Below are 10040 nucleotides of genomic sequence, written 5' to 3'. Positions count from 1 at the left end.
GTACAGTATGTGTGTACAGGTAGTACAGGTAGTCTTCAACTTAAAACCATTCTTTTAGCGATCATTTGAAGTTGTGACAGCACTGCAAAAAGGGATTTACAAGCGGTCCTTTCACTTACAACTGTTTCAGCTTTGCCATGGCCAAGTGATCAAAATTTAGGCGCTTGGTATGTAATTATGACAGTTACATGTGGTCCTGAGGTCATGTGGTCTCTATTTGCAACCTTCCCAGTTGGTTTCCCACCAGGGAAGCCAGATTTGCTTAAGGATTGTGTGATTCACTTAGAGTGAGTCATTGAACAACCATGGCTAAAAAGAGTCGAGACTGTTGAGAATGTTGTTGGTCTGCAACTTTTTTGGGAGGGGAGAAATACATTTACTTGGACGTTTTCAATCGGGTTTCAAAAGAGGATATCGTACTGAAATGGCAATAATTGAACTCGTAATCTCTGGTGGGTAAAAATGAGAAAACTGTGACCTTCTGTCAAAGTTTTTTTTAACTGGGAAATAACCAATATACTATGGCAGAAGATTGGCAGGGCAGGTCAATATAATATGAATTTTTCAACTGGGATGCTGAAGAGATCCAAGAAGTCATAGGCCAGTGAACATATGCCAGAATAAAACTCTTCCTAACTATCTTGAGCTCTGCATTAACCAGCCCTTGCTTTTTCTTTTTCTGAATCTAGGCCAGTTGAAGAAACAAGCCTTGTGTGAAGAAAATTAACATGGAATTAGTGAAGGTAATTTTTGCTTCACAATCATGTAGCATTTTGTTATAATATCAGCAGGAACATGGATGGAGGTATTCCTACAGATGATCATTATTGATTGATTGATTTGATTTGATTTGTATTGCCACCTGTTAGGAATATAAGTCACCTAACAGGTATTTGGGTTAGAAATATATAAACCAGGATAAACATTTTAGTACTATATCTTTAAGGGAATGTAAGAGCATGCAATTGGGTGTGGTTTCTCAAACAGCCATAAGATGGAGCCAGAAACCTGGGTTGTTTAGTCTTAGTCTCAGAAGAGAGTGTGTCTCCGTCTCTGTTTCCTTCTGTTGGAAAATATTGCCGTTACTCCATTTCTTCTAATTGACTGATATTACTAGATTTCATGTAAGTCTGATACTGAACTGTTTTTGACACTGGAATTTGATATTTGGATTATCCCTGGATTGAAAAACTGACTGATTTACTTGTGAATGATTTTGGATTGCTTATTTTGGACTTTGCTTAAACCTTTCTGGAAGTAAAAACCTACATTTACTGTACAGTGTATCTGTGTACTCTGCGTGTATTATTCAAACACTTCTCTCAAATACGTCTCCCTGTATGCGCTCATTCTCCTAACGGGAATTACCTCAACACCACCTATTCGCCATGGCGAATTAGATAAGTGCCAGGAAATAACTTTCTCAAGAAATAATTTTCTCTAAACCTCCCATGACCAACCCAGATTGGATCTTGAAAAATAACTTTCTGCTGCCATCTAGTGACTATATTGATTTTTGTAACCCATCTGTATTAGCCAAGCAAGGAGCTCAAAGGCTATGATATTTTTGCCTGAGGAAATATGAGCTCCATTCAATCATGGTCCATCTGTAACGCTGCAGAATATAATGGAACGAAAATAACCAGGATTGTCATAGACAGGTTAAGCCTGTAGATATTACTGCTGTGATCTGACAAGGTCCTCTGCTTCTTTAGATTGACAGTTTATGTTAAACATTGCTCATTCAATATGTCCACTGGCCCAGAGCTCAAGGGAATGATTTAAGAGGGGCTTGGCCATCATGAATCAAGATGAAGTTGCTGTTTCAGTCAGCAGTTTTGGGTGCAGGTTCTTCCTCCATCTTTTTTCTTCGCATGCTCTTATCAGTCAATAAACTCACATCTGTTAAAAAAGAGAGAGAATATGTTAACTTGTGTCAGTGCCAATGCAAGCAGGATCCAGATACTGCTCCAAGTGCAAATACAGATGGTTTCTTGGTTTGTTTGTTTGTTTTTTTAAATCAGATAATTATATCTTTAATCATTGTTTCATTTATTAACTCAGTTGCTGAGTTCCCACTTTGCATGGCTCCAAAACGAACGGGTGACAAACCACAATGGCTGGTTCCTACAACTTATTTAGCCAAGACCAATTTTTATGGTATATAAAAATGACAAGAGAAAGGAACTCCAAAAGCACCCTTCCTTAATGTAAGAGAGTTAAGTGGGACTTTTGTACTTTCAAACTTGCAAGATTCCATTCCATACCTTACGATGAAGTAGAATTACCTCACCTGGTTTGTTTTTCCTGTCTGGTCTAACTGGGAAGATTGGCCTCATTATTTAGGCAGATCAACTGATACATTTCAGACTGATACAAGAAAAATATTTTCTTCTCTTGAGTTTTTTGATGCCATGAAAAAAAAATATATATAAAAAAGAGATTAATTAAAAAAAAATAGTTTATAAAATATTTCCATTAGCAATGTACATTTTAGAAGAAAATACATCAAAATACATGTAGTTCTGAGGAAATGCACACAAGTTTAAAAACATGTAACAAGTAGGACAGATTTATGACTTAATACCCATAAAACTAACAACATGGGACAGACATAAGCCTGTGTCCACTCTCCTGTCAGTTCCACTCACTTCAGGGCTGATTTACACAGAGAATCGCAGCTTGAACACCTAGCCATTCTCTAAATTCCTCTTTAATATGATCCTGGAGCATTACAAGAGGTGGTTGGGGAACAATGCCTTCCAGATGACTTAGTTTTGGATTCTTTTGTTTGTGGAAGGAAAGTTTGGGAGCAGAAAAATCCCTACATTTTATACTTTGTTTATGACATCTCAGGAAGGGACGGAGAGAGGAAGTGTAGAAGGAAGGAATTGACATTTACTATGACTTTTTTTAAATTAAAAAAAAATGCCAATCCAATAAAATATTGAAGGAGTATAGTACATAGATAGAACAATACAGTAATCAGTTAAAATATCATTCCTAGGGAGGTGTATGCTATAAAAATGATCTTGAAGAACTGGTTTAGATCTTGGGCCACTAAAATTGGCACAGTGTTCGTGTGATTCTTAAAATAGCTTGCACGAAAACAGGAACAGCTTTAATGAACAGCAGAGAGGTGTAATGTTCGTGCAAGGTCCAAAAGATTTCTTTAAAACTGTTTTTAAACTATGCCTAGTCCTAGGTATCACAATATCGCTAGAATTAATACAAACGCTAATGAAGAAAGGTATAAAGAGATATAAATGATGTGAAAGATACAAACTCAAAGCTTGAAGGCTTTAGTAAAACCTGGCATCACTACAAGAAATAAGTGATAAATGACTCCAGTTATGCCGGTCTTATGGAGCTGACTGTGGCATGGTCTTGCATGATTCTCTGGGAGGAGTTCAGTCCTGTTGGTTCTGAAGAAGTGGACAAGGACTTTGGGGCCATGAGGGTAGTCATCTGTGTTTTAAATTCATGTCCCTCTTGGTTGGGAGGAGGTTTGTAGGTGGATCTATGCATTTGCTATCTTTTAGATGGGAGTGCTGACTCTACTTCCCTCTACCCATTGCTGGGTAGAGGGAAGCCATTGTTGGATCCAGTAGAATTGGTCCCTCTTCCTTCTGTTTCCAACCTTCCCCTTTTAAAGAGGGTTACTGACAAGGTGATAGGTTGCAATCTGTAAGTGTCCTGGATGAAGCAAATTAACCTGGATCATTTCCAGTCTGAATTCAGACTGGAACCAAGGACCAAAACCATCCATAGTTATGCTTGCTGATGATCTTCGGCAAGCTTGGAATAGGGGAATGCATCCATCCTGACCCTCACGGACCTTTCAGTGACTTTGGGGACCATCAATCACAGGTTCTTCCTCAACTGGATTAGGGGATGGGAAATGAGTGGGATAGGGTTGTCGTGGTTCTACTTCTTGCTCCAAGGCTAGTTCCAAATAGTGTTGATGCGGGAGAACAGTCTAGTCCAATGTCCCTCTTTATGGAAAGCCTGAGAGTTCAATCCTGTTCCTGCTTTAACATTTACATGAAGCCACTGGGGAAGATCATCTATCATCTTGTAGGGGGGTGGGGAGATTATAGTTATACAGTAAGCGATGCTGTCTGTCCCAATGATTAGGGTTTGGAGATTAGGGTCTGGATGGTAAAGAAGCAGCTTGGCTCAACCCTAGCAGGACAATGTAGTGTGAGTTTTGGATCTTCCTGATCCTAAAATGGAAAATTTCCATCTTTGGCTCAGGGTGGTGGTGGTGGTGGCACTTCCTCACTTAGTGTGAAATTTGGGAGTTTTCCAGGGCACACAATTCCTTCTCAAATAGCAGGTGGCAGCTATGGCAGTGAGAGTCTTTGCAAAACTTCATATTGTGCACCAACTATACCCGTTCTTGGATCAAGAGCCTCTATATGTTGTCCACTCATGCCTTGGTCATCTGCCAGTTGGACTATTACAGTACATCCAGAATGTAATGTTGCAGATATGTGGTTGCATAATGGTAATTTGGGTAATACCACCACTTCATGAGCTGCATTGGTCGCTGACAGGTTTCTAGGTACCATTAAAGGAGCTGGTTATTGTCTATAAAGCCCAACATATTATGAGACCAGGTTATTACAGAGGTCTCCAACCTTGGCAACTTTAAGACTTGTGGACTTCAACTCCCAGAATTCTCCAGCCAGCAGAGCTGGCTGGAGAATTCTGGGAGTTGAAGTCCACAAGTCTTAAAGTTGCCAAGGTTGGAGACCTCTGATTTATAAGATTGCCTTTCTCCAATGCCTGTCCAATACATTCTGAGAGGATGGGCACACTTTGTGTCCCTTCCTGGAAGCAGTGGGTGGCGCAGAGGCTCAGTGGGTGAAAATACCGGGAATATCATCTGGAAAGCTGACAGCCCAGGTTCGAGACACAAGCACCATGCAACAAGGGTGAACTCCCATTCTCGACTCAGCTCCTGCCAACCTAGCAGTTCGAAAGTAGGCAAATGTGAGGAGGTAAATAGGTACCAGTTTGGTGGGAAAGTAACAGTGCTGCATGATGTCCCGCTGGCCATGTGACTACAGAAATATTTTCGGACTGTTTTGGCTTAACGGCCTTGAAACACAGATTAGCACCATTTCCTATAGTCAGCAACGACTAGTAGAGTAAAATCCATAGTGGGCGGATCCTGGAAGCAATGGCATGTGATGGGACCTAGGAAGTAAGCTTTTCTTTTATATGGTTGGCTTTTCAGAAACCCTTTTCAGAAACCCTGGTCTTTCCCTCGGGCATTGGAGCCAGGACGATTGGAATTTCTGCCAGGAAAAGTAAAAGGGTATTTGGGTGCCTGATTGCTTACTGCTGTTCTGGTTTTAATTATAATTGTGTATCAGAGGTGGTGTTCAGCAGGTTCTGACCAGTCCCGGAAATTTTGAGTAGTTCAGAGAACTGGCAAATACCACCTCTGACTGGCCCCACCCCCATCTATTCTCTGCCTCCCGAGTCCCAGCTGATCGGCTGAGTCTTCTTTGGTTGCCCTGCACAGGAGAATGGAGCTGGAAAGCAGGTTAGTGGGACAGGGAGGGAATGGAGATTTTGCAGTAACCTTCCCCTGCCACGCCCACCAAGCCGTGCCCACCAAGCCACACTACCACCCACCAAACCACGCCCACAAAATCAGTAGTAAAAAAAATTTGAATCCCACCACTGTTGTATATGCTCTGGTTTATTTCGGAATGGTGCATTAGCCTAGTGGTGGAGCTCTTGCCTCACAATCAGGAGGCTGTGAGTTCGATCCTAGATAGAGGCAGACATTTCTCTCTCTCTGGGCACATTGAGAATATATATCTGCTGAAACAAACTCTGCCCTGGCAACAGGAAGGGCATCCGGCCAGTAAACACTCATCTCCATTCAGTTGCCCAGACTCCACCCCACAAGGGAGTATGGGGGGGGTCATTAAAAGAGAGCGGTGATGCTCTGGTTTATTTTGCTATTTGCTTATTCCACTACCCAGAGTCATAAATGTTTGAGCTGGGCGAGGGGAGCTGTGTACATCTCTTAAATAAACATAAATGAATAAATAAGGGAAAAGGAGATCAGATTTGCAACTGTTAATCCGGGAATTGATACAACATTCACCTTCTAAATAATAATAATAATAATAATTTTCAATAGTAATCCGGGGATTGGCCGTGGCATAATCTTTATTGACAAGAATGCAGCATAGAACACTCAAGTGACAGATGGCTGCAGTCCAATGCTTTGTCTGGAAATCTGACAACCTGCTCAGAAAAAAAAAGACAATTCTAAGCTAGGAAATGATAGGAAGCCTTGTGGAGACTAGGGAGAACATCCTCACCAGTTTGCCTTTTCTATGTCTAACCATCCCCTTCCCCAGGGCTATTATTTGGTTAGATCACACACACACACACACACACACACACACACACACCAAATTCTTAATACGCCCACTGGCCAAAAAGGTTTCCCTCCCGTTCACTAAACAACCTCTTGGAAATAGCTACACAGACTGATGCATTTCTTCTTTGCTTGGAGTAGCTATAAAATAAGACTCAATCATTTCCAGAGTCATTTGTTCAAGGTCATCCCAAAGATTTCCTCTCTTTTGGAAAGCTGCTCTCCAAACTGAAAAGACACGGAACGAGGGAGGGGTGGGGGGAACAGGTAGAAATTAAAGTAGGCGTAGGAAGAATTCACCAGCAATTTTTACTTCTTCTTCTTCTTCTTCTTTTAACAAACATAAAACTTCAGTCTTGGTAATGCAATCAGTGGGCCCTGAGTCGATACTAGGTAGGCATATCATGAACAACATTATACAGTGAAATTGGGTAACCAAGCCTCTGCAGGAAATAAATCTGTTGATATTTGTATTGGGAATTCCCAACAATAAATGCAAATTAAAAAGCAACCACAACATGCTTTCTCTATTTAAGAGGCAGGATCTAGATGCAGGAAATGAATCTCCTTGCTTTGCAAGTTTCACATTCTGTCCAAGTGATGTTGCTTTTATAATGAAGCTAGTCAGGCCAGGCCAGCTGAAATTTGTAATCACGGCACCCAGGCAATCCCATTCATTATACTGGAATTTACATATTTCCAATCATTCACCAAGATCACTTTGCAAATTGCATTATTATTATTTTTTTGAGAGAGAGGCAGACGAAAGGGACGAAAAGAGTAGTACCACTGTTTCTGAAGATGTAAAGTGAGAATGTGGCAAATACTGTTTGCAAACACATATTTCACAAGGAAGCCCTGATTGACTCCAGCTCCCTATTGGGTGTACAGTTTGTGGCAAACACGTAATGTGAGAAATGGCCCTGATGCTCTCTCCCCAAAAGTGATCTCGCAAGTTGTCAAAGCCAGTGGCTGTGAGCCCAGGAACTTAGGTACACGTTCCTACACATGCTTCTCAGCTGCCAAATTCTGCTTGTCGCGAATGGTTAAAAAATGAAGAAGACTGTTTCTGGACATTGCAAGAAAAGCTGGAGAGTTAATCCAGGCCATTTCTCATTGGTTGAGTTCAAACATGGAGTGGGATGGCTTTGATTTGTGTAACCAAGCCAGCATATTAAGTCCCAATATACCTTATTTATTTACACACAGCATGTTGCATAGCACTGTTTCGTTATCCTTGGATTTAGAGCTCAGCACCTCCGATGGCCCTAATTATTAAACTCTTTTCACGGTGATTTAAAAGGACTTGTTTACTTGGCAGTGCGTCTTCTAAAGGATTAGGGACACTGTCATCACCACTAAACAATCCGGCTTGCTCATTCGCACTTGCTCAGCTCGCTCACCTGGCAGGCAGGTGCTTCATTCTCTCAATCTCTCTAAGAGAAGGCCCTTGTTCCCTTGTAAAAAATCAATGACCGCAGCTTAATAAATCATCGACTGGAGCTCCGTGGCATAGGTAGAAGGGCAGCATGAAAGGCAACTCCTTGAATGAATCCATTTATCTAGATGTCAAGACCTACTGCTGTCTTTCTATCTTTCCGTTGCCTTTTTATCCTCTTCATCTGACAGGGCCATGATGGCGAACCTATGGCACACAGGCCACAGGTGGCACGCAGAGCCATTTGTGTTGGCATGCGAGCCACAGGCAAACTTACCTCACTGCACATGCACGCGCCTCACAGCTGATTTTCGGCCTGTTTGAGGCCTTTTTCGGCCTCCCAGAGACTTGAGGAAAGCCTCTGCAGCCCGAAAAAGAGGCCTGTTTCGTCACTTCCTGTATTTCTGGAAATACTGAAAGTGATGAAACGGGCCTATTTTTCGGGCTGCAGAGGCTTTCCTGAAGCCTCTGGGAGGCCGAAAAAGGCCTCAAACAGGCCGAAAATCAGCGGAGAGGCGCAGGGCATGTAAGGGGGCAGAGGAGGGAATTGCACATACATGCGCAGGGGGCGCAGGGCACGCATTGCCTTCTGGGTGCTGGCACGCAAGCGTGCGCATGCAAGTACACACACAATTTTTGGCACAGGAGCCCAAAAAAGTTAGCTACCACTGTGATAGGGGAAGATGTATTTGGCAACTTTTCTTCTGAACCACTGACGGGTAGAATGTCTAGAAAAAGTGGTATGGAGAGCATCAGTGGGCACCGGATTGATAGCTGAATGCTGTGCTCGTTAATGTGGAAATTAAGTGCTGCAAAGTCAGCTTCGTCCTAAGTAACCCGTGACATATGGGTGGACTTAATGTCTCACTGATCTTGTGGAACGCACTTGTTTTAGAATGTGTGCATCTGAAAATGGACGTTTTCAGCAACTGTTTTATTTATTTTTTTGCTGCGGTTTTACTTGCCTCGCTGTCGGGGATATGTGCTGATTAAGGGTAATTGGCTTAGGTCTAAAAAAAAAAACCGACTTGAAATGACATCCCAGTGCATTGTTTTAACTTGTCGTTATTATAATCTACCTCAGGAGCTCTTTGTGGCAGCAAAGCATGTAAACACACATAACGGGAGAGCTGGATGAAATCTTTCCTGACATAAAAACCTGGCTGTCCTTTTTTGAGCTTATTCATAGATCCACCTGGATGAAACACCCTTTCATCGGAGGCTCGGAAGGGCACGCTGTCCACTTTCATACCCGTCCTCTTACATCACTCTCCTACTGATTCACTCTGCAAAGCAAGAAATCCAGACGCAAAACCTTGAAGGCAGCCCTACAATTTAGATAGATGACAGGATGCTGAACGACTCTTGAAATTTCTGCTTGCCACCTCCTGAGCTGCAGCTGTCACACTTTAACTATCATATTTCTGTTAGTCATGCTTTATCCAGAAAAATAAGGTTATTAGGGAGAGATGATTATTCTTGTTTCTTTCTTTCTTTCTCACATCCAGCCCCCAGCCCACCCCCAGTTATCTGCAACAGATTGAGATCAAGATCGTGTCTATATTTCTGCCTCTTTCCTTCTCTGCATCCCTGTAGGATGCTGTTATGGGTCATAATGACCACCACACCTCCATTATTGTAAGACTACGAGTACAAGGCAAACATGTCCAGAGGGAAGTCCAAACATAAGTTAGCCCTTCCAACATAGCAACGTAGGACACATTTCATCAGGCACATTTCCTGAACCAGAAGTATCAACATGAGCTTTCACAGAAATGTTGGCGTATGAATCAGCCCTTGTTTTAATGTCCCGCATTGCTGTTCTTCATTGTGTCCCAAATCCACTGGCTGAGGTGGCTGTGTTCTTCCAGCTCCAAGCCCTGCCATAGTTAAAGATTTATGGTGGAAGGATGTAACTATAAGACAAAGTTGGGAGAAACTCAGAGTGAAAGAGTTTGGCTAATTCAGAGTCGATGGAATGGGTAGTTCCATTAGAATGGCATAAACATCTCTAACAGAATCACTATGGCCAGCGAGCCTAGAAGGACAAATGTCCCACCTAGTATACAAGAGCAAGCAATGTATTGTATTATTCCTCCTCATCATCCTCATTCACAATCATCAATCACACTTCCTTACATTAATGCTGCCACTTAATGAATCCTTTATTAACCTTTTACAACCCACATATTA

General features: G+C 42.1%; 1 long non-coding RNA gene across 1 annotated transcript; it reads right to left on the bottom strand.

Annotated features, from left to right (window-relative positions):
• Nucleotides 1-252: 252 nt before the first annotated feature.
• On the bottom strand, nt 253-2393 carry LOC148131413 (uncharacterized). The gene is made up of 3 exons (XR_015748363.1): nt 2294-2393; nt 1380-1902; nt 253-862 (listed from the first exon to the last, which is right to left on the bottom strand). It is a non-coding gene; the product is annotated as an uncharacterized LOC148131413 (long non-coding RNA).
• Between the last annotated feature and the right edge of the window lie 7647 nt (nt 2394-10040).

This window comes from Notechis scutatus, chromosome 3 (genome assembly GCF_049901735.1).
Source record: "Notechis scutatus isolate UNSWTSFEM ecotype Mainland chromosome 3, rNotScu1.2, whole genome shotgun sequence".
Lineage (NCBI taxonomy): Eukaryota > Metazoa > Chordata > Lepidosauria > Squamata > Elapidae > Notechis > Notechis scutatus.
The sequence above is the reverse complement of the archived record's forward strand: the minus strand, read 5'-3'. Positions and strand labels throughout refer to the sequence as shown.